The 27,342-nt window shown below is 45.0% G+C and overlaps 1 long non-coding RNA gene across 2 annotated transcripts in view; it reads left to right on the top strand.

Moving 5' to 3' along the window:
• LOC112546377 (uncharacterized) overlaps nt 1–27,342 on the top strand; it is a 304,389-nt gene that overhangs the window by 24,109 nt on the left and 252,938 nt on the right. For both annotated transcript variants that reach the window (XR_016350462.1, XR_012906422.2), the window contains exon 3: nt 12,466–12,632. This is a non-coding gene — a long non-coding RNA (uncharacterized LOC112546377). The remainder of the gene's footprint in view (nt 1–12,465; nt 12,633–27,342) is intronic.

The following is a 27,342-nucleotide window of genomic DNA, read 5'->3' as shown; positions in this document are numbered from 1 at the left end:
ACCCGGCATTGGCCGCTGTAGGCAGACAGGATACTCGGCTGGATGGACCTTTGGTCTGACCCAGTCTGGCCGTTCTTATGTTCTTGCTTATTCCAGCATTTTACTTTCTCCACAGTGTAAAGTATCCATTAGATTTCTGCAAGTGATGTTAATGTTAAATGATTACTGCATGCTTTGCTGAATGGCTGTTGTTTGAGTATATTAGAGCCTTCCACTCCTTTCTGGTTAATTTCATCAGCAAATTCATTGAAAAGTAAACAGTGTTGCCAAATGTACATTGTTGTAATACATTTCTTAAGTCATTACCAACATGTCTCTTCTCCACTTTTATAAGCACGTAAGGAACCTTCAGTAGGAGACAGTCTTTGCTAAACATTCAGTTTTATATGACCTTTATAAAAGCATAAGAGATGGAGCTTTATATATTAATCAGTTCTTTGCTGCTACTGCTTGACAAATTAATCTGTCAGATAAATGAATTCCAATCAGCCAGAGATATCAAGTGCTCCTTTTTGCCTAGGTATACTTGTCCCTAATATAAACACAGATAATATTTTGGACAGTGTTCAAAAAAGAAATCAGCACTTATCACATAATTGCTCTAAAACAATTAGAGATCTGCACTTTTTCTTTTGATTTAAAGAAACTGCACTCATACTTGCTTGCTTTCCACAGGAACTCGAATGTCCTCTGTAGACAGACTGATCCTAGTTCCACTTGTTAAGACCTGCTTAAAGTAGGAAGCCATATAGAATAGATGGTTTAAATAACTGATTTTCTTTGCTTGGTGGCCAAACTAGGGAGAAAAACAATGTTTTGGATCAACCTAAAACTTTTTTCAAAATTTTCAGTGAATAAAAAAATTCATATAATTTTCTGGTCAAATTAAATGTTGTGTGTTACCTGAAGCAAAAGGCTCAGTTTTGTTTTAAGGTGTGTCAGTTTTAAAACTAAAATCTAAAACAACACATTTCTATTTCAAAATCAAATCTTTTTTCAATTTTTTTGACCAAAACAATTTGTCAGATTTATCACGAGTTTAAGAAATGGTTTTGGTTAACCTAAATCTGCATTTTTTAGGAAAAAATGTTACCCTGAGCTAATTCTGAATCGGGATGTTAAATTTAGATTAATTAAATAGTCAATAGGATTTCCATCGACTATTCAATTAGTATATAATGGTGCCCCTGCCTTTGAACTGTAGCAAGAGCTGTGCCAGGCTCTTGCTACAGTTCAGAAGCAGAAGCCCTTCAGGGAGCACAAGGCCAGCGGGGGACTGGGCCTGCGCTCCCTGTGGCATCTCAGCATTTGAAATGTACGAGAGTCCTGCTGGGGCTCTTGTACATTTCAAACGCAGAATCGCAGCAGAAGTGGTGTGAACGGAGACTGCTTCAGTCCCCGCTTGCGCTGTTTCCCACTCTGCCTCTACCTCCTCTGCCCCTCGCCGAGATTGTGCTGGGGGAAGCCAGCTTCCCCCAGCACCGGCTCTTGCTCCCCCCCCCCCCTTGCTGCCTCTGAGTTTGGGGCAGAGGGGCTTCTTATCGGTGTGCTGATAGAGGCAGCAAAGGGGAAAATCGACTGTCGCTTCACTAGTCAACTATCCAGTAAGCTTATGCTTATCGGATAGTTGATTAGTTGCCTGGACATTTACATCCCCAATTTGGAATGCATTATAGTCTTTACTAAACATAGTTTATGGACTATGCTACATATTATGTCTCAGTAAATGTATTATGGAGGTACTAGTTGCAGTTCAATAGTTAAGGTGAAGTTGGGTACCTCTTTCTTATATATGAAAAGTACTAGCAGACTTACCCAGCATTGCCCAGGGCCTAGAAGGCAGGGCCTTGGGAAAAGGGGTGGGTGCAGAAGATTGGGGGCCACGGCTCCATTCCCTCTACCTCAAGCCACCAGGGGCCTGTTCTCTCTCCTTCAAATGCCTCCCAGCAGCCTATACTCTCCCTCCCTCCCCCAGGATCTTCCGAGCTCCCAGGGGCCTTTCTCTCCCCCTCCCCTCTTCTGTGCTACAGCTAAGGGCTGGGAAGGGGAGAAGAGTTTGGGGCAGGAGGGCTTCTTATCCGTGTGCTGGCAGGCAAGATGGTGGAGCTGGCATGGCTCCCCAGAGGACACTCTGTAGGATAGCTCTCCTCTGTGGGCTCACTGCCCCCAGTGGTCACACTCATATTGCGTCCTCGGAAAAGCAGCCCCTTCCTTTGCATGTTATGGAAAACTTCTTTTCCCAGTGCTTCCAACTGTGCTAGCACAACCACATCCTGACCTTGCTCTAAGTTAGCAGAAGAGGAAGCTGCCTACCAAATTTGATCTGTAGCTCTTATCGTTTAGGAGTTCATATTGAACAAATGAACTCGCAGACAGATACACAGACAGACACTCTAAATATATAGATATCGCTAGAGAGCATATTCTTCCCAAAATTGCAGCACTTATTCCCTGAGTATACAATGAATTTTCAGAGTATTTACAATAAAATCTGTTCAGTATTCTAGTAGATTAAATTCATTTTCAAATGGGTCTTTTAAGAAATGTCACTCTCTTTTTCAGCCTTTTCTCCTTTTCGTTCTGACTAGCAGAATTACACAGGTGCTTCCCACTTCCCAACCAGTGGAAACTCATTAAAATCTCTCGGGAATCTTACATTGAAAACTTTGTTTTAGGATTAATTGTAATGTTTCCATCTTAGTCCTCATAACTGAGAGTCTTGCCCTCAGCAGATGCTGACAAAAAATGCGCTGCTCTAAAGACTTCCATGAAGAGCTGATGTCTCCCCCTTTGTGTGTGTGAGAGAGAGAGAGAGAGAGAGAGAGAAGGAACAGGTTGCTTTCAGATGGCCCTTTTGAGAAGAACATCTCTTGTGACAAATCAGCTGACCAAGTGAGGGGCTAGCAGAAGTGAGATTCTATTCTTTTTCTTCTACTGAGGGAGGTGATAATTGGCCATCAGGGGAAGATTTAATGGCTACTGGGGAGTGAGTCTCAGAGACAGAGTATTTGGGGTCCTGAGGAGAGCATCGCATCTGAAGGCAGTTAGAGAGTTGTAATGAGGTGTGTAGCTGCTGAAATGTCTGGAAAATTCCAGCATGATTTTGTTCATCCTTTAATTTAATTAAGATTCTGTATTGGGTGACTAGTTTTTCTGGTCACTTTTGTTATCACTACAGAAGCCTTTACAAATCACAACAAAAGAGGTTATGCTGGAGACTGGACAGACAAGGTTAGGAGGATACTATGCCCTTTTAGAATTGGGAATCAGTTCACCAACTCGGGGTTAAATTATGACACAAATTGGAATATATTTGAGGCATTAAGTTGTAGCTCGCTCTGCACTCAGGTCAAGTACATCATACCTTAATGTTAGAGTTCTTATAAAATCTAGTTTAAAAATCGCTCCTGTGTCTGCCAAATGTGATTTGGAGGCATTAGAAAAGTGACACAATTTTCCATGGCAGAATGCATGATACTGATGTCCAGCTCAGTCTGTGAATGAGCAGTGTGTTGAACACAAAAGTAGCTTTGTAAAGTGAAAGTAGTTAATTTATTATTTTCGTAACTTTGTATTTTACCATGATAGGCCCAACTCTGGTGGGTAGAGTTTGAGGCTGAGAGTGAAAGTTACGTCTGTCATTTGTCTCAGATCTAGAGTATCTAGGAACACATGAAGACCATGAAAGTAACCAACATTCACAACCTCTTGTCTGCCTTATCAATTTTATTAATGTTACCAACCAGGTTATGATTATCAAAGCATGGTTGATAGGTGGTTCCTTCTAGAGTTTTCTCACAGGTAACTCATTTCCCCCAAATTGGGCATCCTTTTTTAAAATAGTGATAGAAATGTAGCCGTGTTAGTCTGGTGTAGCTGAAAAAATACAGGACTATGTAGCACTTTAAAGACTAACAAGCTACATAATTCTGTAATGTGATTTGTCCTTTTCATATGTGTTCATTTTTTAAAATTGTATCCTTTGGTATCTATGGTTGTGACTATTTTCTTCCACTATTTGATCTGAGGAAGTGGGTCAGGCCCACGAAAGCTCATCATCTAATAAACCATCTTGTTAGTCTTTAAAGTGCTACATAGTCCTGTACTTTTTAAAAATGTGATTCTATGCATGTGTGTGACAGGATTAATACTATTTTTCCCTGTGTGGATTGTGTCCCTCCAAAATATGGGGATACCTCTGTCAGGCTGTTCCCGACTCTGAGTGCAGAAGGTGGGGGCCTGCAAAGACTTTAAATATACTTTACCTCTATAGGCTCTGATTACAAAAGCTCCCCCAGAGTCATGGATTCACTGACTTTGGGGAAGGGGAGTAGCTGCCACCGTCAAGTGTTTGTTATCCCTAAAACTGGGGGCAAACACTTGAAATCTCCTCCAGGGATACCCCAAACTCTTTTACCACAAGAGAGCTTGACAAAATAAAAGAGAAAAGTTGCATTCTCTGGTAGCTGACCTCTTAGTCTGAGGCATGCAGACACATGCAGACAGATAGACACAGGACACAAGAAACAAATCATCACCTTAAAAAAGTGATTTTTATTACAAAACAAAACGTGTACTTGATAAAGCGTACTTGGTTGCAAGATGTTACAGAGCAACTAAGGAAAAGAAAGTAAAACACAGAGAAAATCTCTGAGAACAATTCTTAGATGATAAACAGAGAGAGGAAGCATACATTTACACAGAGCAGTTCAAACCAAATCGCAAAATAAAAAAAAAAAATACCCTGATTGCGACTAGATTCACTTTTTCCCTCTCTTTACTCATGATCTTCTCTTTTTTCAGTCCACTTCCATGCCCCAAATTCCTTGGAAGCATGGTAGTCCTGCCTGAGTTTAAATCATTCTGGCTATGTCTACACTACAGAGTTTTTGTGCAAAACCAGCCATTTTTGTGCAAAAACCCGTGGAGCATCCACACCTCAAGCGCATTTTTGTACAAGAAAATCTACAGTCAATTGACAAAACAGAGGGCTTTTTGAGGTGCAGGTATACCTCCTCCTATGAGGCATAACTCCTTTCTGCACAAGAGTTCTTATGCAAAAAGGCATGTGTGGACGCTCCGCAAGGGTTTCTTGCACAAAAAGAGCCTATCACAAAAAGCACGGATGCTCTGATGGCCATTCTGTGAAGGCAATCAGAACTTTCTTGCACAAGAGTGTCCATGCAGTGTGGACACTCTTGCGCAAAAGCACAAGTCTTCTTGCACAAAAACCCTGCAGTGTAGACAAAGCCTCTGGCTACGTCTACATTGGCCCCTATTACGGAATAGGGATGCAAATGTAGAACTTTGGAAGAGGCAAATGCGCGGGGGATTTAAATATCCCCCGCGGCATTTTCATTTTCATGGCCGCCGCTTTTTTCCGTCTTGGAGATAAGCCGGAGAAAAGCGTCCAGACTGGCGCGATCCTCCGGAATAAAGCCCTATTCTGGAGGATCTCTTATTCCTACTTACAAGTTCTACAAGTAGGAATAAGAGATCCTCCGGAATAGGGCTTTATTCCGGAGGATCGCGCCAGTCTGGACGCTTTTCTCCGGCTTATCTCCAAGACGGAAAAAAGCGGCGGCCATGAAAATGAAAATGCCGCGGGGGATATTTAAATCCCCCGCGCATTTGCCTCTTCCAAAGTTCTACATTAGCATGCCTATTTTGTAATAGGCGGCTAGTGTAGACACAGCCTCTGTGTCTCTCAACTTCTGGTTTAACTTTCCCACACAAAGAAAGCAGAGAAGGGATCTATATCCAGTTCAAATTTCAGCACTCTATCTCGATTGGTTCTTCTGGCTCCCTTTGCCAACACCCTTGCTAACTACCTGAGTTTAACCCCTTAGTCACCAGGTGCTGGCCAGCACCTCTCTATTCTTTACTACCTTATTTTCATAGGGCATGTCTACACTAGCCCCCTAGTTCGAACTAGGGAGGCTAATGTAGGCATTCGAAGTTGCAAATCAAGCCCGGGATTTAAATATCCCATGCTTGATTTGCATCTTCCCAGCCGGTCACCATTTTTTGAAATTTACAATTCCGGACTAACTGCCCACGTCTACACGCAGCAGGGACCCAGTAGTTCGAAATAAAGCCCTAGTTTGAACTACCTGTTATTCCTCCTGGAATGAGGTTTAACGCGTAGTTCGAACTAGGGCTTTATTTCGAACTACCGGGTTCCTGCCGCGTGTATACACGGGCAGTTAGTCCGGACTTGTAAATTTCAAAAATGGCGACCAGCTGGAAAGATGCAAATCAAGTGCAGGATTTTTAAATCCCGGGCTTGATTTGCAACTTCGAATGCCTACATTAACCTCCCTAGTTTGAACTAGGGGGCTAGTGTAGACATACCCATAGGTTGCTAACAGTACTTTTTATTCTCATTAGCATTGGCGTACATTGAGTATCCTACAGTTAGCACATGCGTTAGAAAAATGTGACTGCCAGGTATCCTGTAATCCAAAATTAATCGTATGGTTTATTTTTCACAATATCACTCATTGGCACATCTTTTCCCATACTCTTGTGACATTAGCTCATTTGTTGGTCACTTATGTCAAACATTTCTTAAGCCTAATGCCTAGTATGGCTAAGTTAAAATCTGACAGGTGTCAGCCTGTAGGCCTTGTGGTTCAGCCCTATTTATTTGGATACCTTATCATACTTACCCGTTCGGACTACCAATGGGTCTTATACTTCTATAATCCTATAATTTAATTCTCTTCAACCTACATTGTTTATATATGACATGCCATGTTATATATGACATACAGACACAGAAAACCCCCTGGGATTCTCAAGTGGGGTAGTAATAAAAGTATATTCTCTGCTTGGCTAATTGTGTGGTCTCTCTTAGAACAGGAACTGGTCAGGGTGGAGGCAGAAGACAGTCATATTCATGAAGTAAAGTTGTTTTGCATTTGAGGGGTTGATTTGTAATTTTGAGGGCTGTTCTTCAGTTTGAATTGATGTATTTTATAATCCACTCAGTACACCTAATATATTTAAGCATGTGAAAAACTGACTGTATTATACACAAAAACCAAAAGGACATAAAGAAACCTTTCCACAAATGGGTCTCTGGCTACCTCCTTTTAAAGCAACAGCCATTTAGAGCATATTTAGTATTAAGGGGATTTTGTGGCATTGTAATACCCTCTGAAAGACTGAAATATCAGTGATAAATGGTAATACATTTCCATGTAACCAATGTACACATTACACTGATCTATATGTGTAGTTTTATTTAATCTGCTTTAGTTCAGAGGATATGAATTCATTTACTAGGTGTTTCTAATATAAATGTAAGCCATTTTATGTAATGCTTTCAGGGCGAAACCTATTGTAGTCAATAGCAAAACTCCTAAGCTATGTCTAGACTACGGGGAAGATTCGAAAGAGGAATTGGCATATCTTCTTCCGATCTCACTAGCTTTTGAAAGTGAAAGTAGTTTAGATACGTTTTTTTCAGCAGCCCCCCCCTTTTTGAAAAGCCGCGTAAACCTCATTTTTTGAGGAAAAGCAGCTTTTCGAAAAAGGGGGGGTTGCCAAAAAAACCATGTCTAGACTCCTTTCAATTTCGAAAGCTCCGCTTTTTGAAAGTGAGATCGGAAGAAGGTATGCAAATTCCCGCAGAATTTACACATCCTCTTTCGAAACTTCCCCATAGTCTAGACGAGCCCTTATTGACTTCAACAGAGCAAGGATTTTACTCCCAGACTGGATGAATGTACATGCACATGTGCACACACACACATCTCCCCCCACTAAATACTATTCTACTTAACCAGTATAGTGTAAATCTTCACTTTTTTATCAGGGAATGGGAAATAGGAGCGAGCATATGTAAGGTTTCTTGGTCATACCAGGCATAGCTAAATGGCTTGAAGCTTTGTTTCCTCACAAATACTATTGACAGAGACTATCCCATACTTGGTCCTAGATCTTTAATGGGAATTTTGCCTGGCAAGGAAATGAAGGGCCATACTGATGCTCTGTGTCAAACCAGGTGAAGTATTGACTGTAAAGCCTGTTCCTTGTTGGTCATCCTAATGACTTAACCAACCAACCAAACAATGGGTACTTGTAGAGGTGCAAATTGTCATCAGCCTCTTGTAACTTGAACAATCCAATTCACTATTTTTTTTCTATTTTTTTTTCTTTTCTCCCTCCTCCCTTCCCTTCCCTTATTTATTCTTGGATCTGGACTTTCAATACTCCAGTCAGCTGAAGAAGTGGTTTGTACCCACGTAAGCTTATAATGCCATCTACATGTTTTGTTAGTCTTTAAGGTGCTGCTAGACTATTTGTTGTTTTTTCAGTTTTTCCTGTTACAGACTAACTCAGCTACCCTTCTGAAACCTTCTTGGATCAGTCAGAACAAGACACTGGTTATCAGAAGACTGCCTGAGACGATCCAGCTCTGGGCTTATATACGTGATGAAATTTTAACTGTACAAAGTACAATGACACACACCTAGGGACTAGTAATAAGAATTTCTGCTGTAAGCTGGTAACTCATCAGTAGCAAATGTCAGAGGAAAACAACTAAGGTGAATAGGTTAGTCACAGGGTAACCATGAACCACCAGCATGTAGCTGCCATAAAAAGACAAAGGTGTTCCTAGGATGTGTCAGATGAAGTATTTCCAGTAGAGAGATAGAAGTATACATGACATTGAGGAAGGCACTGGTGACACCTTATTTTCTGTAAGGTCCTCATATTCAGTAAAGATGTACTGAGATGGGACAGATGCAGAGGAGGGTTACTAAAATGATTAAGGGGACAGAGAGCAAATCTGCAAACAGTGCCGGCATTTGTCCCATGGTGGTTCCCTGCAAAACTCAGTTTTCCCAATGTTGCCTCCCATCATGCTGGGTGGGGTTTGCATCCCTGTGTCATCACACTAAGCAGATGCATTTCACTTGCCCCGTCATTGCCTTGTGGCTCCCTACAATTGCATGGGTTGTAGGTACCTGATACTGCTGCTTATGAGAGGAGCCTGGATGAGTTTGGCTTGGTTAGACTAGACAAACACAGGGGCTACGTCTACACTGGCCCCTTTTCCGGAAGGGGCATGTAAATTTCATGAGTCGTCGTAGGGAAATCCGCGGGGGATTTAAATATCCCCCGCGGCATTTAAATAAAAATGTCCGCCGCTTTTTTCCGGCTTTTAAAAAAGCCGGAAAAGAGCGTCTACACTGGCCCCGATCCTCCGGAAAAAGTGCCCTTTTCCGGAGGGTCTTATTCCTACTTTGAAGTAGGAATAAGACCCTCCGGAAAAGGGCACTTTTTCCGGAGGATCGGGGCCAGTGTAGACGCTCTTTTCCGGCTTTTTTAAAAGCCGGAAAAAAGCGGCGGACATTTTTATTTAAATGCCGCGGGGGATATTTAAATCCCCCGCGGATTTCCCTACGACGATAGGTGAAATTTACATGCCCCTTCCGGAAAAGGGGCCAGTGTAGACGTAGCCAGGGAGAGGAGGGATCTGCTTGCTCTCTATCCATACACAGGAGAAAGGGGACTATGTGAACACCAAGGAGGGAGAAGCGCTGTTTGAGCCAAAGGACAGAGTTGGCATAAGAATGACTGCACATAGTTGTCAAATAAGTTTGCCACCTCTTCTGCTGTTACAGGATAATGATGAAGTCCCCATCTGTTTACATAGTTTAGCTTTTTTCATGGCTGGCCAATGAATTTTCCTCCCCTTTTTACTCCTAGACACCTCATGGCCCAACATTTCCAGGTCTGTGGAAGAGAGCTCTGCAGTGAGCATCATGATTCCGTCCCCCTACGTCTCATCATTTGTGCACTAATGCAGCGGCCTGGGCTCACTATCGCTCTTCCATGGAGTGCACGTGCTGTTGTTGGAGCCCATTCATACTTCAGAGACTTACAAACCACATTCACTTGTGCAGATTTTGCTTTACTATTTGGGGATTTTGTCACATACACAGTTTTGTTTGTGGATCATAATCTCGTCCCAGCAATTTATTATCCACATGACCAAGCCGGCCAGACCCTTTATTCTCCTCTCCTGGGATTTTTTGAGAGTTTTTCTTCAGTTCTCCTTGCAGATTGAGAGGCCTGCCAGATTTGCTGGTTGCATATCAGAGTAATGTTAATCCTATGTGGCTGTGCCAGTCTTCCTCTTTTGAGAAGTCACCAGAGGACGCAGGGCTGTCAGCTGGTTATCACCGGACAGATGAACAGCGTACAACTCTTAAATATGCAAATGTACTATAGAATTTAGAGCCAGTGTCAATGGATAATTGCCATCAGTGGGAGTAGGAGTGGAAGTGTAGATAAGACATATTCCTGAATTGCAGAATTACTTTAAAGATAACTAATTTTGGAAATCCAGATGTGCTCTGCCTCTTCCCTTTTGCTCCAGCTGTATATTCTTGTTAAAACTTCAGGCCAAAGAAACATCAGACAGTAAGTCACTTCCCAAGCACAATTTTGCTTTGGGGGTTATAAGTACTATGTAATAGGTTGCATTTTGCAACTTTTGCTCATCACATCTCCATCTTGAACTGAGAAGATAAAGAGTAGTTTGAAAAAAATCGATGGTCTTCTCACATGCAGCTCCCACATTAGACTCATTTTAAACCACTAGTATCGAGGTCCCAGATATTCCATGGCAAAATGGGACCAAATTCCATAGCAAACACTTTTGTTTCTGTGCATATTCCAAGGCAATATTAGTTTAATGCCACATTTTAATTCAGACCAGAAAGCCCCAGACAGTCTTGATCTGCTTGGTGTGGATATTTGGTAAGAACAGACCTTATCTATTTTGTTATTGTTTTTTAATCTGCCCTCTGATTTCAGTGCTGCACCAGCCATCAAATGCTGAGTCTAAACTCACTCTTTGCCCGGACAGGTGCTGGGTGATTAGCACTGGCTGTAAATGTGGGAGGGTTAGGGTTTATGTCTTGTTGGTTTTTTGTCTTTTATTATCCTGATTCCTTCCCTTTTATTATCCTGTCCTTTATCCCGAGTTCCCCTGTAACTCAGTTACTGTTTTATTACCCTGGGAGTTGTGAGAGCTGTTTTATTCTTGTGTGCTCTGCCAGGCACTCCTCTGCATGAGATTGGGTGTTGACTATTTTCCCAAGGGCCAGGCCTCTGTGATTTCTGCACTGGGAGGGGTGTCCTTAGGCGGAGGTGCCAGCTGCTCCTATAGGTGAACCCAACACCCTGAGGCAGGAAGGGAGACAGCTGCAGCTACACCTCAGAGTGGGTTACAACGTGACAAGGCCAAAAGCATGATCCTGATTGGATGATGAAGGATTCAGCTTCTGGTCCCAACCCCCAAGGATTAAAACAACTCATTAGTGTTGCATTTTTTTTACCAGATCTCCAGCTTTCCGATGCTGCTAAATGTTGAAGTAGGGTTTTACTCATTCCACACCAACTGCACCATTCTGCAGTTAACTGAATAGTGAAATACAATCATATTCATTCCTCCTGACACCTGTTTTGCAAAGGCTGCAATGAAAGTGACTATCAGGAGCAGTGGATTTAACTCAAAGCTTGAGCTCCACAAAGGGGGATGGAAGTGGGCAAAATGAGAGTGTGCACAATAAAAACAAATGAGGAACACCGTGTGACTGGCTGTCCTGGGGGCACACTACTCAGCTTGTAAAGGCAGCCTAAGGGGCACTCTTGTATTCCCTCAATGCAAGGGCTGCTGTGTGCAGAGCTGATCCCCTGCTGAAAATCAGAGCAACCCGAAGGCCACTCTGACTTACACCTGTGCTAGCAGCCCTACACACTCAAAACCACAGCTGGGGAGGAGAGCAGCACAGGGCTTTCCAGCTGTGCCTGTTTTCCACTAACTGGGTTTCCTATAGTAGCTGTAGGGAGGTGGGCCCCCACTGGTGCCCTTGGAAGCTGGGGTGGCCATCTTGGCATCTCATAGGCCATCTAAGCAGCAAGAATCTGCCAGAACTTGGTTTCATTTACAAATTTGACACCTGGAAATGAGGTCTGAACAAAGCTGTGAACTGGATGGACTGCTGCCTCCCGCACCCTAACAACATAAAAGCTAAGCCCCGGGTCCTTAGAGCCCACTCTATTAGCCTCATTTAGCGTGGACACTCTAATTGGCCATATTTATTTGTACCCTGGGTCCCTTAACTCCTTTCATCTGGAGAAGTGGGTTGTGCCCACAGAAGCTCATGCTACTATCTACATTTTTTGTTAGTCTCTAAGATTCTGCAGGACTATTCATTGTTTATGTTTTTTCAGTTTTTAGTATAATTATACTGTTAATTAAAAAATATTACTTAGCACCTTTCATCCCAAAGCTCAAAGTGCTCTACAAAGGTGGCTAAACATTATTCCCCCTGTTTTCCAGGCAGAGGCAGAGAGAGGTTAAGTGTATAACAAGGCCAAATTTTCAAGAGTTCAGCTACTTAGGTGCTAAACAAGTCTGAAACATTCACCTCTATTGAGATTCCCAAAAGAGAGATGAACTCCTTTGAGTTGTGGGTGCCGAGCAGTTGAAAATCCATCCTGAAGAGAAGGGCAACATCCCCTACCTGCTACTACTCTGTGAATTGCAACACTTCTCAAGCCCATGGGAGATACACCTGTGCAGCAGCCACTGACTGGCAATCAAGGTAACAGCTCATTTCATGGTATCATGTTGTCTCATTTCATTGTCTACACTCCATGGTTCAGAGCATACGCATGGCCCTGGGTATTTGCTTCGTTAACAATGGGAAATGTGGCCTTCAGCAATGTTAGCCGAAGGAACATCCTGGATCTCCTTGTATGAGCCGCTGCTTTTATTGCCTCCTCCCGCAGGTACATAATAAAGGAACAGATAGTGAATGAGGGTAACTTCTACTGTGTGGTAAATGGGTGGGCTGCTAATCCACGACTATTTCTGCACAAAGGCACATGGGCTATTAAGTAGCTATGACCCCCAAAACTACCTTTTATTTATGAGTCAGGGCTAATTCTAAGTGGGGGCTTACACTAGGGCCCTGATTCTCTGCCTGTGCGGGAATGCAGGGAGGGAAGGCAAAGGTGGCTCTGAACCCTTGTTATGGAGACTGCTGTGGGTCTGAGGGGCCTCTGAAGTCACACTGTGCTGGTCTGACATGCCAGTGGCAAAGTAAACATACCCTAGGGCAGGGGTGGGCCAAAGGGTGTCCGTGGTCAGATCAACTTGCTTGGTGGGCCGGATCCGGCCGGCGGAGGCCCTTTTGCCCACCCCTGCCCTAGGGCACGTTTACTTTGCCGCTGGAAGCATGTTTCCCTGCAGACTTGGGTTTGCAGGGCTCATACTAGAGGCACAATGCAAAGAGCAGCGTGGATGTTTGGGAGCCCTGGGGATCAGGAGGGCTCGGGAGCCCAAGTTCCTGCCTGAGATAGGAACTCCACAGCGGTATTTTTAGAACATTTGCCTCAGCCCCACTAACACCAGTGCTGGGAGAGAGACTCCCCACAGCAGACCACATCCTCTCCCTTCCCCAGCATGCCCTGGGCTGCTCCTTGTGCTGGAGAGGGAGCAGGTAGAGAGCTATCACACTGCTGGCCAGAGAACAGCTTTGCAAGGAAGGCATTCTTAGCGCTTGCTACTGTTAAGGGCCCTTTATGGATCAGGTGAGCAGTGTAACAGGGCTGTAGGGAAATGGCAAAGTGGGCTTTGTGAAATAATCTGAGGATGTTTTCAAAGGTGGGGGATCTGCAGTACCTGCTCTCGGACATGCCCGGTGTGTTTTGTGGCTTGCCTGTTTGGGAGATGGTGATATTTTTATTTCCCTCCTCTTCTTCCTGCTCTTTATGACCTGTAAGTAGTCTGTGGAGCTGAAAACGCTTCCCTGCAGTTTGTATCACTTAGGTAGCTGGCACCGATTCACCTTTGTATGGAGGTCAAGAGTTTGTGCATACAACACATGCACTCTTAATGAGTACCTATTAGTACAGTTACATTCCTCAGATCCCAAGAATAGAATGTGTAGGAAAGGCACCTCAAAGCCACCTAAACAGGGTTAAACATTTTTATTTCCAACCTAATGGACCATTAATAAACCTCAGGTTTTTGGCAGAGTGACACAAAGTGTGGTTATTTTCATTATTAGTTAATTGCTTTGCACTAACAGGTACACCACCTTTTCTTGTTGAAGGTCAATGCATGTTTCCTTGACAGGCAGGGGAGCCAGAATGCATTGGCTGCTCCAGCACTTTTTAAAGCAACATGAGATGTAAAGCCTGTGCAGATCAAGAGATGTGAAGAGTAAAGCTTTACAGGGCCAGAATTGTGGCTCAAAGCTCTTTGAAGCAGTGACTGCCCTGTATTAGAGAACATACAAGCGTGTAACACAATCAGGGCCAACCTGGTAGTGGCCTATAGGTGCTACCACAACATTAGTGTTTAAAATAATAATAACAACATCTATGGAAATGAGGCTTTTAATCATGAAAATTCCCTCCCCGTGGAATTTGGTAGGACATGAGGGGCCCAGTTAGAACTACGGCGGAGCCATCGCCAACGTTAAGAACAACGTTGCCTGAGATGTCTCCATCCCAGATGTGCGTGTGGGCTAAAATGCGGCAGTTGCGACTGCCTGGGGTTCAGATCTTGCAAAGACTAAGACTAATACCCACGCCCAACCTTATTCTCTGAGTCATCTCATGGAAGTCAATGCATACGCAAGCTTTGCAGGGATGGGGCCCAAGATGTACGGAGCTATGTGGCAATTATATATCAATTTATATTTTCAAAACACCAGAATAGTGACTAACCCTCCCAGCAACCAGCCAAGGTAGATCGTAGGGCCGATAAGAAAACAGCGAGCACACAACTTGAATTTGATAACAGAACTGAGAATGGGAACAAATTGACAGAATTCTCCAGGCCTACTCCTCCACTTATGCAGCTCTCCCACTTATTGGCGTGTTATAGTTTGCAAAACTTCTGGGTTTCACACAGCAACTAATTTTCTTTCCTGAACCAAGCTTGCAACTCGTTCAAATGACATATGCAGGCAACAGCACATGATGTATGTGAGGATTTTTGGTCTGTGGGTTGGGATGTGAAAGATAAAGGCTCACTTTTGAGAATGGACAGCAGAATGTTGGTGGGAGTTTGTCAACCACAGACATACAGGCAGGGAACATCAGGTTTCCCCCCCCATTCTTTGTATTAAATTTGCAGACAATTTAATACATTGCAGGCTGGTGTCCTTCTAGGAAGCTTCCTTACTGAAGATAAACAGAGGCGGTTTCAAGGCACTTAACTGCTGCTAGTCCCATGGGTTTGCTGCTGTTAAAGTGGCAGCTACGTTTCTGCATCAGAATAGGAATTCACATCTGAACCAAAGCTTTGAAGTCAAAGCCGGACGTCTACCACAAGGCTGCAGACCTGGGGACATTTGTGAGGAATCAAGTTTCCAAGAGAGCACCAATACGTGTTTTCTTTGGACCCTACTGTAATAAACAAAAACGGGGTGGGAAAGGCAAACCATGTGGAGCTGGAGCTTCTGGGAGTTTCAGAAGGCTTTTTGAGTTGGAAGGAGAATATAGTGGTTATATTAGCTTAGACCAATAGGCCGTTCAGCCTGGTATCCTGACTCTGACAGTGGCCAGTACCAGAGTTTCAGGGGGAGTGTACTGAACACAGCCTCCTCTACCTTTCCCTGATCTAGGGATTTCTCCATTTCCCAACAGCAAAGGTGTCACCCCCGTTTCTAGCAGAAAATTAAACTGGATTTTGCTTTGTAGTCTGTATTTTAAGAAAAAGTTGGATTGGGGTTTCCCATTCTGCTGATGATGTTTCTTATGGGACTTTTCACCACTCGGGGTTAACTCACTCATGCATGGTCATGTCACGCTCCCAACTGGTCTCCCTGGCATTTCTCTGCTGGCCTCTTCAGCAGCACTGCTGCCTGCCACATGGTTACTTGGGCCCTGGCCGCCAGAGCAGCTGCCTCTTTTCCACCACCCGGCTCCTCTGGCCCGGCCACCAGAGCAGCCGCTTACTGCCCACCACTCTGCTTAGGAGGTGGGCAGGGTAGACATTTCCTCTGTGCACCTGTGCAAGCGTGCAGCTTAGAGGGAACAATGGGATCATGCTAGCAGGAACCAGGGGAGCGAGAGAGAGAGAGAGCTCATGGCTGGGTGCTTCAAGACCCTGAGAAGAGGGCAAAAAGGTGCTGGGGCCTTGGGCAAGTGGCCCAGGGAGCTTAAGCAGCAGAGAAGGAAGAGCGAGTTGAAGAAAGAGGCTGCTGTCAGCCAACCCCCTGGGTCTGGACCCAGAGTAGTGGGTGGGCTAATGTCTTCCCCCCCCACTCGCCACTGGGGTAGTGGCTTGACAGTTGGACTAAGATATCTAACCCAGGACAATGGGGAACCACAAATGGTGGCAGAGCTGGAGAGATGAATCATGAAAAGGATGCTGCAATTCCTAGGCTGAGATGGATCTGTGGGTGGAGAAGGTGGTGGAAGAGGTACCGCCTGAGAGGGTGTGCCAGTTGAGAGAGCTAGTCCCAGAGGCAAGCAGCACAGACCCTGTCACAGACCTGTTACTCCTTTTTGAACTCAGTTATACTTTTGGCCATCATAATATCCTATGGCAATGAGTTCCACAGGTTAATGGTATGTCGTATTAAAGGATACTTCTTGTTTGTATTTAATCTGTTGCCTATTAATTTAATCGGGTGATCCCTGGCTTTTGTACTGTGGGAAAGAATAAACACCACTTCCTTATTTACTTTTGCCACACCATTCATGAATCAATAGCTCTCTGTCATATAGACCTTAATCATCTCTTTTCTAACTTGAGCAGCCCTAATCTTAACTTCTCCTCGTGTAGAATGGCTTCCATACCCAGGATCATCCTTTTCACTCTCCTCTGAAACTTAGCTCCTTCTACACTATCCTTTTTGAGATGGGGTGACCAAAACTGGACACAATATTTGAGGTTTGGGCACACCATGGAATTCTATCATGGCGTTATATTTTCTGTTTCCTAATAGTTGCTAATATTATGCCGGGTAGCTCCAGATTCAGCCACCATGATGAATGCAGAGTGGGTCCGACCCCTGCTGCTGCCTCATGCTAGGTGACCCGGTAATCCCCTGGCTTGCATAGGAAGTGCCCCAGGGGAGGGGGCTTCAGGGAAGGGGTGCAATGGGGGTAAAAGGAGATGGAGCATGGGCAGAAGGGGTAGAGTGGGGAGGGCCAGGGGTGAGCAGGGATTGCTTCAGGCTCCATGACCCCGTAGGGATGGGCTTGGGTGACACTGGGTTTGGCAGAGCTGTGTTACGTACGACTTGTCCTTGAAGTCCTATCCATCTCCATTGGTGTTGCTTGGGAGTCCTCTAACAGGGAATGGGCATGAGCAAACACTTGAAGAGAAGACGGTTATCTTTTCCATAGCTGCCATTCTTCAAGATGTGTTGCTCATGTTCATTCAACAGCCTGCCCTCCTTCCCCACTGGCGGAGCCTCCAGCAAGGAGGAACTGAGGATGGGCGAAGCCTGCAATGCCCCTTTTACCATGCCCTGTGGACGCCACTCCATGGACTTCAGAGGCTGTCCTCTACCGGGACTGCTAAGGGCAAAACTTCTGGCACCAATGCATGTGGCGAGCGCACACACCTAACATGGAATGGACAAAAGCAACACATCTCGAAGAACACGTTACAAAAAAGGTAGCTCTCTTTTTCCTCCTGCCTTCCATTTTTATCCTGTTTCTTCTTCTGGATTTTTTTCTCTGCTCTTTTAGCACTGTTTCTCCCACAAGCCCAGCAGCATTCAAGTTCAAGATGTGAGTTCAAAAGTTCAACATTTAAAACAGACAAAAGGGGTTTGCCCATCCCTAGTCACAAACATTAACAGCGCTACTCCACTGCAGGCCAGAAACAAAAAGCAGACACTGAAAAACTGAAGTTAACTTGAGGAGAAGGCAAGTTTGAGAAGTGAAGATTGCTTAAAAAAGAAAACTGAAAAAAATCACAGCAACAATAGAAAATGGTCTGGCCCACTCATCAGTGAAAACCTACGCCTGCTCTCAAAGAACTCTGGAAACGAAGAGCAGGAACAAAGGGAAAACTTAAATGGGAGAAATCTCTGAAAGTGTTTCTCTCAAGCAAACATGATTATTGAGAAATTCACTCCTCCTGATGGCTGTAGAGGAATCAAGAACAAATGCAATTCTGCATGAAGGATCTTTTCACTCTGAAAGCACTGCATGAAGACAGACTTTTTTTTCCTCCATGCGAGAAGTATGGGTAATAAGCAGGAAGAACTGGAATTGCTAACCAATAAATACAACTGATATCATTGGTATTACAGAAACCTGGTGGGATGGGACGCATGATTGGAATATTGGTATGGAAGGGTACGGCTTGCTCAGGAAGGACAGACAGGGAAAAAAGGGAGGAGGGGTTGCCTTGTATATTAAAAATGTACACACTTGGACTGAAGTGGAGATGAACGTAGGAGATAGCTGTGTAGAGAGTCTCTGGGTTAAGCTAAAAGGGGTAAAAAACGAGGGTGATATCATGCTAGGAGTCTACTACAGGCCACCTAGCCAGGTGGAAGAGGTGGATGAGGCCTTTTTTAAACAATTAACAAAACTATCCAAAGCCCAAGATTTGGTGGTGATGGGGGACTTCAACTATCCAGACATATGTTGGGAAACTAACACAGCGAGGCACAGGCTATCCAATAAGTTTCTGGACTGCATTGGAGACAACTTTCTGTTTCAGAAGGTTGAAAAAGCTACCAGAGGAGAAGCTGTTCCGGATTTGGTTTTAACAAATAGGGAGGAACTAGTTGAGAACTTGAAAGTGGAAGACAGTATAGGGGACAGTGATCACGAAATAATAGAGTTCATGATCTTAAGGAAAGGTAGAAGGGAGACCACCACAATTGAGGTTATGGATTTCAGGAAGGCAGATTTTGATAAGCTCAGAGAACTTGTAGGTAAGGTCCCATGGGAAGCAAGACTGAAGGGAAAAACAACTGAGGAGAGTTGGAAGTATTTCAAAGGGACGTTGTTAAGGGCCCAAAAGCAAACAATTCCGTTGTGTAGGAAAGATAGAAAATATGGCAAAAGACCAGCTTGGCTTAACAAGGAGATCTTGCATGATCTCAAAATAAAAAAGGAGTCATATAAAAAATGGAAACTAGGACAACTAACAAAGGATGAATATAGGCAAGCAACACGGGAATGCAGGGGCAAGATTAGAAAGGCAAAGGCACAAAATGAGATCAAACTAGCTACAGGCATAAAGGGAAACAAGAAGACCTTTTATAAATACATTAAAAGCAAGAGGAAGACCAAGGACAGGGTAGGCCCACTGCTTAGCGAGGAGGGAGAAGCAGTAACAGGGAACTTGGAAATGGCGGAGATGCTCAATGACTTCTTTGTTTCGGTCTTCACCGAGAAGTCTGGAGGTGTGCCTAACGTAGTGAATACAAGCAGAGAGAGGGTAAGTTTAGAAGATAGGATACACAAAGAACAAGTTAAAAATCACTTAGGAAAGTTAGATGTCAGCAAGTCACCAGGTCCTGATGAAATGCATCCCAGGATACTCAAGGAGCTGATAGAGGAGGTATCTGAGCCTTTAGCTATGATCTTTGAAAAATCATGGCAGACAGGGGAGATTCCAGAAGACTGGAAAAGGGCAAATATTGTGCCCATCTATAAAAAGGGGAATAAGAACAACCCAGGAAATTATAGACCGGTCAGTTTAACGTCTGTCCCAGGGAAGATAATGGAGCAGGTAATTAAGGAAATCGTATGCAAACACTTGGAAAGTAATAAAGTGATAGGGAATAGCCAGCATGGGTTTGTGAAGAACAAGTCATGCCAAACTAATCTGATAGCTTTCTTTGAAAAGATAACGAGCCTTGTGGATAAGGGAGAAGCGGTGGATGTCATATACCTAGACTTTAGTAAGGCATTTGATACGGTCTCGCATGATATTCTTATTGATAAACTAGGCAAATATAACTTAGATAGGGCCACGATAAGGTGGGTGCATAATTGGCTGGATAACCGTAGTCAGAGAGTTGTTGTTAACGGTTCTAAATCCTGCTGGAAAGGGATAACAAGTGGAGTTCCTCAAGGGTCTGTTTTGGGACCCGTACTATTCAATATCTTCATCAATGATGTAGATATTGGGATAGAGAGTACTCTTATTAAGTTTGCAGATGATACCAAACTGGGTGGGGTTGCGACTTCTTTGGAGGATAGGGACATAATTCAAAATGACCTTAGCAAGTTAGAGAAATGGTCAGAGGTAAACAGGATGAGGTTTAATAAAGAGAAATGCAAAGTGCTCCACTTAGGAAGGAACAATCAGTTCCATACATACAAGATGGGAAGCGACTGCCTAGGAAGGAGCATGGCGGAAAGGGATCTAGGGGTCATAGTGGACCACAAGTTGAATATGAGTCAACAGTGTGATGCTGTTGCAAAAAAAGCAAATATGATTCTAGGTTGTATCAACAGGTGTGTTGTAAGCAAAACTCGTGAAGTCATTCTGCCGCTCTATTCTGCACTAGTTAGGCCTCAGCTGGAGTACTGTGTCCAGTTCTGGGCGCCACATTTCAAGAAAGATGTGGAGAAATTGGAAAGGGTACAGAGAAGAGCGACAAGAATGATTAAAGGTGTAGAGAACATGACCTATGAAGCCAGGCTTCATGAACTGGGCTTGTTTAGTTTGGAAAAAAGAAGATTAAGGGGGGACATGATAGCGGTTTTCAAATATCTAAAAGGGTGTCACAAGGAGGAAGGCGAAAATTTGTTCCTCTTAGTTTCTGAGGACAGGACAAGGAGTAATGGGCTTAAAGTGCAGCAGGGGAGGTTTAGATTGGACATTAGGAAAAAATTCCTAACTGTCAGGGTGGTCAAATATTGGAATAAATTGCCAAGGGAGGTGGTGGAATCTCCCTCTCTGGAGATATTTAAGAACAGGTTAGATAGACATCTGTCAGGGATGGTGTAGACGGAGCTTGATCCTGCCTTGAGGGCGGGGGGCTGGACTCGATGACCTCTCGAGGTCCCTTCCAGTCCTATTATTCTATGATTCTATGATTCTATGATTTCTGTCAGCTGAGAAATGGGAGGCTGAACATTATACCAGGCCCATTTTTCACCACCACCTTCTTTTGCATCTCTTAATCAAAGAGGTGATGTTTGTACCAAGGAAGTCTTAAAGAAAGCATCACTGTCAGGCCTTAGCCCCACCCTAACTTCTGTCCCTCATGTGCTGTCAAAATGTCAGCTCCTGTCTTTGATTGGCTCATGATGCCAGCTTCTGTTACCCACTTATTACATTTTCAAACAGCACCTTTGTGTCTTCTCCTGCTCTGCCCCTCGTTCTTGTTCTCCACACAAATATCTGCAAAGACTCCATTATGCTCCTTCAAAATTCTCCTCATAACTCTCCGTTCCCCTGACCACCTACAAACAACTTGACAGTGCTCAGGCTGCTGGTGTGCTGAGACCATTGTTTATCAGGCTAAGCAATATTGCCTCATTGTTTCCTTGTACTCTTGTCTGACTGTCCGTATCCATTGGTTATCTCTTCTCCCCTACGTAGATGGTAAGGTCTGTGGGGCCAGGACTGTCTTTTTCTTTTGTGTTTGTTTAGACCCTAGAGCTGCGGGGCCTAGGTGCATGACTAGGGCTCCTGTGTAGTGTGGTAGTAGTAATAAATAGTGCAATTATTGTAGCAGCCACTAGCCAATCAGCAGATTACCTGCGGTATCTCAGATACTCTGGTATGGTGGCCGCTGTGGGGCTGACAGCCACCGCGGGTTCCTACCCGGGTAAGGTGTGTGGAGGGACACCGGAAGGGGCGGGGCTGACGACAGAAGGGTGTGGCGGAGGGCAGTCAGCACTTAGTGCCGCCCAGACCACAGTGCACGCGGCCCCAGTTTTCAGAGCCATGCAAAGCAGCACTCCAGTGCTCCCCTGGCAATTTAAAGAGGCCTGGAGCTCCAGCCGCTGCTGCCACCTCAGTGGAGAAATGTGAGTCAAGCAGAAGCGTGGAGGTTGCAAACTGTAGCAGTGATTACTTTTAAGAAGTGGGTTGGACCCACGAAAGCTCACGATCCCATCTCTACATTTTGTTAGCCTTTAAAGCACTGCTAGACTATCGGTTGTTTTTTAAGTTTTCCCAGTTACAGACTAACTCGGCTCCCCCTCTGGTACTTTTAATGAGTTGTTTAAATGTGTGTGAGTGACTTGGGCTTTGTTCTAAGTTTCAATGAAAGATCTGTCTCCTTGGATTACAGTGCTCGGGTAAAGGCCTAATCCTGAAGTCCTTATTAAGGCAAATGTCCCCGGCCCCAAACAACCTTCCCACTGAAAGTAACGGAGTTTTGTCTCCATCATGGGTGCAGGTTTGGGCCCCAATATTGGAACAATCTGCAGTCTGTTTATTGTATTAAGCCTTTGCTATGACCTTTTGGACCTTACTTGTCATTCATGCTTGATATAAACTAAAACAGGAGGATTTTAAAAATCTCATACATTGTGCCTGTAATTACCCTGGTGGCATAGCATGGCCTGCCGATTCAATCCTTATTGAGATGAATATGAGCAGTTAGCAGAGCAAGGTTCCGTGAATACATTAAATCTTGCAGCCCTAATCAATCACCCAGTTCCTTCTGGCAGCATCTGGGATGTCTGCAAAGAGGGAAGTATCATGGGTGATTACAAGAGAGTTGGATGCAACAAGTCAGAGGACTTTCATTTAAATGTTGTTGGCAACCCTGGCACTTACCTGGACTGGATTCTATAGTCACGGTCGTGAGGCAACAAAAGGAAATGGCAGTGTTTTGTTTTGTTTTGTTTTGTTTGGCTCCTTACCAGAGACTCGGTACGTTATCCAGACCTGTGATGTCCAATCAGTTCTGTAGTGAACCAGCCACGCTCGACTGGCCAAATAGCCACATGTGGCTAGTGTGTTGGACACGACAGATCTAGACATTGGGTTAGGTGTGGTATTTTGATACAACAGGCTTTGTCTGCTAGACTCCATTGCTAATAAACAAGGCATCCAATCCTGTAAAGTGCTGAGTGCCATCTCCGACTAAACACCCTCATTGGTGGGAGGTGAGGATGCTCACGCTATGTTGGATGAGAACTAAGACTTATCTGAAGGAGACTGTGGAGATGCTCTTGGCCTGCTTACTGTAGCTACGTCTTGTTGGGAAGGGACCAAGAACAAAAGATGACATTTTCATAAGCAAAGTAGGGAAATGCAATCTACATGAAATTATTATAAGGCAGGTGCAAAACTGGTCGAAGAACTGTACCTAGAGTCGTTTTTGGTAGTTCACTGTCAGACTGGAATATCCAGTGGAGGCCATCAGTGATTAGCCCCATGTCTGGTATTAGTCAATATTTTCATTAATGACTCGGCAAATGGAGTTGATATTTGTGCTTGCAAAATTTGTGATTAAAACTGAACAGGAAGGTGTTGCAAGGACTTGGAGGATAGGATTAAAATTGGAGAATTGGTCTGGATTAAAACAAGGTGAAATTCAATAAAGACAAGTGCGAAGTACTACGCTTAGCAAGGAAAAAATCAAATGCACAACTACGAAATGGGGACTAATGGGCTAGAATTGCTGCAAAGGATCTGGGGCTTATAGAGGATCACACACAGAGTATGAGTCAACAATGTAATACAGTTGTGAAAGGCAACTATTCAGGGATGTAGTAACAGAGTGTGATGTGTAAGCCAGAGAACATAACTGAACACTCTACTTGGCAGTGATGAGCAATGTTCCCTCTAATCTTTTCCATCCATGTACAGATTTTTTCCTTCCACGTGTGGGATAATTTTTATGTGCACAGAGTGTATGTCTCTGTGCAGGCGGCTGGACTTAATGACTTCCCAACAGCCCTTCTAGCCCCACATATCTATGATTTTTCTGCTCTTTCTGTTCCGCCAGTGGCAGTAACTTGTCTTAACATCCCATTTAGCTACTCCTCTTGACAGCTCTGTTCCTTTTTCCAGTCTGTTGTTTATATTTGGAACATAATCTCCGAACCTGTTTATGAAAGCACCTCCCTCAGAGCATTCCAGTCCCTCACATTCTGCTGCCAAGCCCACAAAAAGTGATAAAAAGGAGGAAATAAAAAAAGAATAGAATCATCACAACTTGCAGGTACCTTGCTGAGTAGCCATCTGACCTTCCTGTCAGCATCCTTTTCCTTCCTCCCCATTCTTGTCTGTGTATGGCCTTCACCGTGTACGGCTTCGCTGTGTCCGGCCTTCACTTCCGCCGCCCCGTTGCAGGGCGGAACCAGAGGAGCAGGGAAGGTATTTGTGGCTGATGACAAGGGCTCAAGCAAGACTTCGGCCCTGAGGTAAGGGCGAAGCTGCAAGTGCTGGGGTTAAGAAGGGAAGCGGTCCAGGGAAATACTGCAGTATGTAGTTAAAGGGAAGCCGTCCGTGGCTGTTAAGTTCCCTGGGTTGGGACCTGGAGTAGCGGGAGAGCCCGGATTCTTCCCTATTCCTGCCGCAGTCTAAGCCCAGAGGAGGAGTTAACCACGCCGGGGAAGGGGCAGAAGACCTCAGAGGGGGTCAGCATTTAATTGAACTGTGTGAACCCTTAAAGGGGATTGGATTTGAACTAATGACTCCGCTGGGGTCAGGATGGCTCTCAACAGAGCAGAGTCTCCCAGGAGGGGCCCTGCAGCACGTAGCATTGAAGGTGCTTCAGAGGGGTTATGGCTCTTCAGGGTTCTGTAGGAGGCCCTGTTAGGCTCACTGAGAACTGAGCCTGGAGACAGGGCTCCGAAGACGTTGCTGAGGGCAGTGGGGGAGGCCCTGTTGGACTTGGTCCCTGGCAGGGGTCTATTTGTTGCTATACCTATAGGCTGTGTGTGACTCTGCCAGAGGGCCGAGAACATTTACTCTGCTCGCGGTAATCCCTGCTGATCGTTCCAAAGCAAAGCTGGCAGAGTGCAGAAGCAGACACACCTGGCCAATTGGGGGGCTTGCATGAGGTGAGTGGCTCCGTCACAGTGAGATTTGAACTAATGCTTCTCGGAAGCTAAAAGGAATTTTGGGGAGCAATACAATATTTTTTCCCATTTTTATGGGGAAAATAATCCAAATCATTGTGATAGGGGGTAGGATTTCCTCCTGAAACATGCTCCATCCTTTAGAAATATTTATTTACCTTTTCAACAGTGATTGCTCCCTGGTTTCCCAGTATAATTTACAGAGTTGCTCTGAATCTGCTTTTTCTGAATAACATTTTCTCTGCCTGCTCTATGCTAATATAATCAGTCATGCTGTACATCTCTTCACCTCTTCTTCCTCATAAATTTATTCAAAACGATTATAGCTAAAACGGAGTGGATTATTGCATTTGCCTTCTGAAATACTAGGAGTTGTTTGGCTTTGAAGAAAGGTGGAGCCCCCTGTGGTGTGACGCTAGGACATCTCCTTGAGGAATCGGAGACCTGTTGTGAGGCAGTGGGCTATCTCCAGGAGGAATCTGGGAGTGTGGATATAAAAGCTGCTTTTCCTTTGAAAAGATTAAAAAGGGAAATTAAACCAAATGCCAGAGCCTGCCACCAGCCAGTTGAAGTAACTCTCCATCAAATACGCTAGCATATGCATGAAAGCTCATGGTTTGGAGTCAGGCCTCTCCTGTTGCTATGTCCCCGTCTATCCTGTTCGAGGTTCACCAAGCACAGCCCTCCCAGCTGGGACCCCAGAGCTCCCTGGTTCACTCCATCCACTTACTAGTAATCCATAATCGTCTCCTTTTTCTTTCGGGAAGGTCCCACTTACTTTCCCATGATGTAAACGGATCAGATAGCTCTTGATCTTTGCCACAGGACTCAGGGCCTCTGGTCTCCCTCCGAATGAACCCTGCACATAAACATCCGGGAATTGCGGCCGGTGAGGAGAGCCTGCGAAGCCTTCCTGCCAAGGCTCTCTCACCGCTCGATCCTGGTTCGTATGGACAACACAGCAGCGGTATTTTATCTCAACAAGCAGGGTGGGGCGCACTCGCCTCCCCTCTGCAAAGAGGCCCTGTGACTCTGGCACCTGTGTGTCACGCACGATATCACGCCTCAGGCGGAATACCTCCCGGGGTGCAAAAACCTGACAGACACACTGAGCAGATCCTTTGGAGCCCACAAGTGGTCGCTCAAGGACTCTGTTCTCCGTCAGGTTTTCCGCAGGTGAAGTTATCCCCGCCTAGACCTGTTCACCTCGGCACACAATGCCAAGAGCAGGAACTACTGTTCTCTGCTGGGTCTGGGGAAATATTCCCTGGGGGATGCCCTGACGACCGTGTGGCCAGAGGGCGTTCTCTATGCTTTTCCCCCGTTTCCCCTAATTTCCAGGGTGTTGACCAGAGTGAGGACATTTCGGTCCTCGATCATTCTCATAGCCCCCAGGTGGCCCAGGCAGTTCTGGGTCCCCATCCTAGTGGACATGCTTACCCAAGATCCAATAGCACTCCCTCCAGTCTGGGACCTGCTAACTCAACCTTGGGACGAGGGGATCATGGTTCACCCGGATCTCCGGTCTCTCCACCTAACGGCCTGGTTTATCCGTGGTTGAGCCAACCTGAAAGGGAATGTTCCCGAGAGGTTCAGTTGGTCCTCCTCAGTAGCAGGAAACCCTCTACTAGACAGTCGTACGCTGCCAAGTGGCGGCGCTTCTCGTATTGGGCATCCGGGAGAGGAGTACACCCGTCCTTGGCTCCTATTCCAACTATTCTTGACTATCTTTTCCAGCTTCGGTCTAGTGGCCTGTCCTTTTCCTCTATCAAAGTCCATGTGGCATCTCTCTCCGTCTTCCATGTTGGTACGGCAGGAGTCTCCCTTTTTTCTAACCCGGTGGTTAAAAGGTTTCTTACTGGCTTGGAAAAGTTGTATCCCTCGGTGAGGGCCCTGCTTCCCGCCTGGGACCTCAATGTGGTCCTCCACAGGCTTATGTTACCCCCCTTTGAACCACTGGCCACGTGTTCCCTGCAGCACCTTTCGTTGAAGGTTGCTTTCATCGTGGCCATTACATCGGCTCGAAGGGTGTCGGAACTAAGGACGCTAACTGTAGACCTGCCCTACCTTGTTTTTTCACATAGCAACGTAAGGCTATGGCCTCATCCAGCCTTCCTCCCAAAGGTGGTGTCACCGTTCCACCTGTCCCAGGAGATTTATCTCCCGGTTTTTTCCCAAAACCTCATGCCTCCCCTAAGGAGCAGGTGCTTCACTCCCTGGATGCCAAGCGGGCGCTGGTGTTATACATTGACAGAACCAAGCCGTTCCGTAAATCCCAACAATTGTTTGTTGCGTTTGGGGACAGGGTGAAAAGGTTGCCTA

This window comes from Pelodiscus sinensis, chromosome 11 (genome assembly GCF_052426305.1).
Source record: "Pelodiscus sinensis isolate ZL-2025 chromosome 11, ASM5242630v1, whole genome shotgun sequence".
Classification (NCBI taxonomy): Eukaryota; Metazoa; Chordata; order Testudines; family Trionychidae; genus Pelodiscus; species Pelodiscus sinensis.
This window is presented reverse-complemented; position numbering and strand designations above follow the sequence as displayed.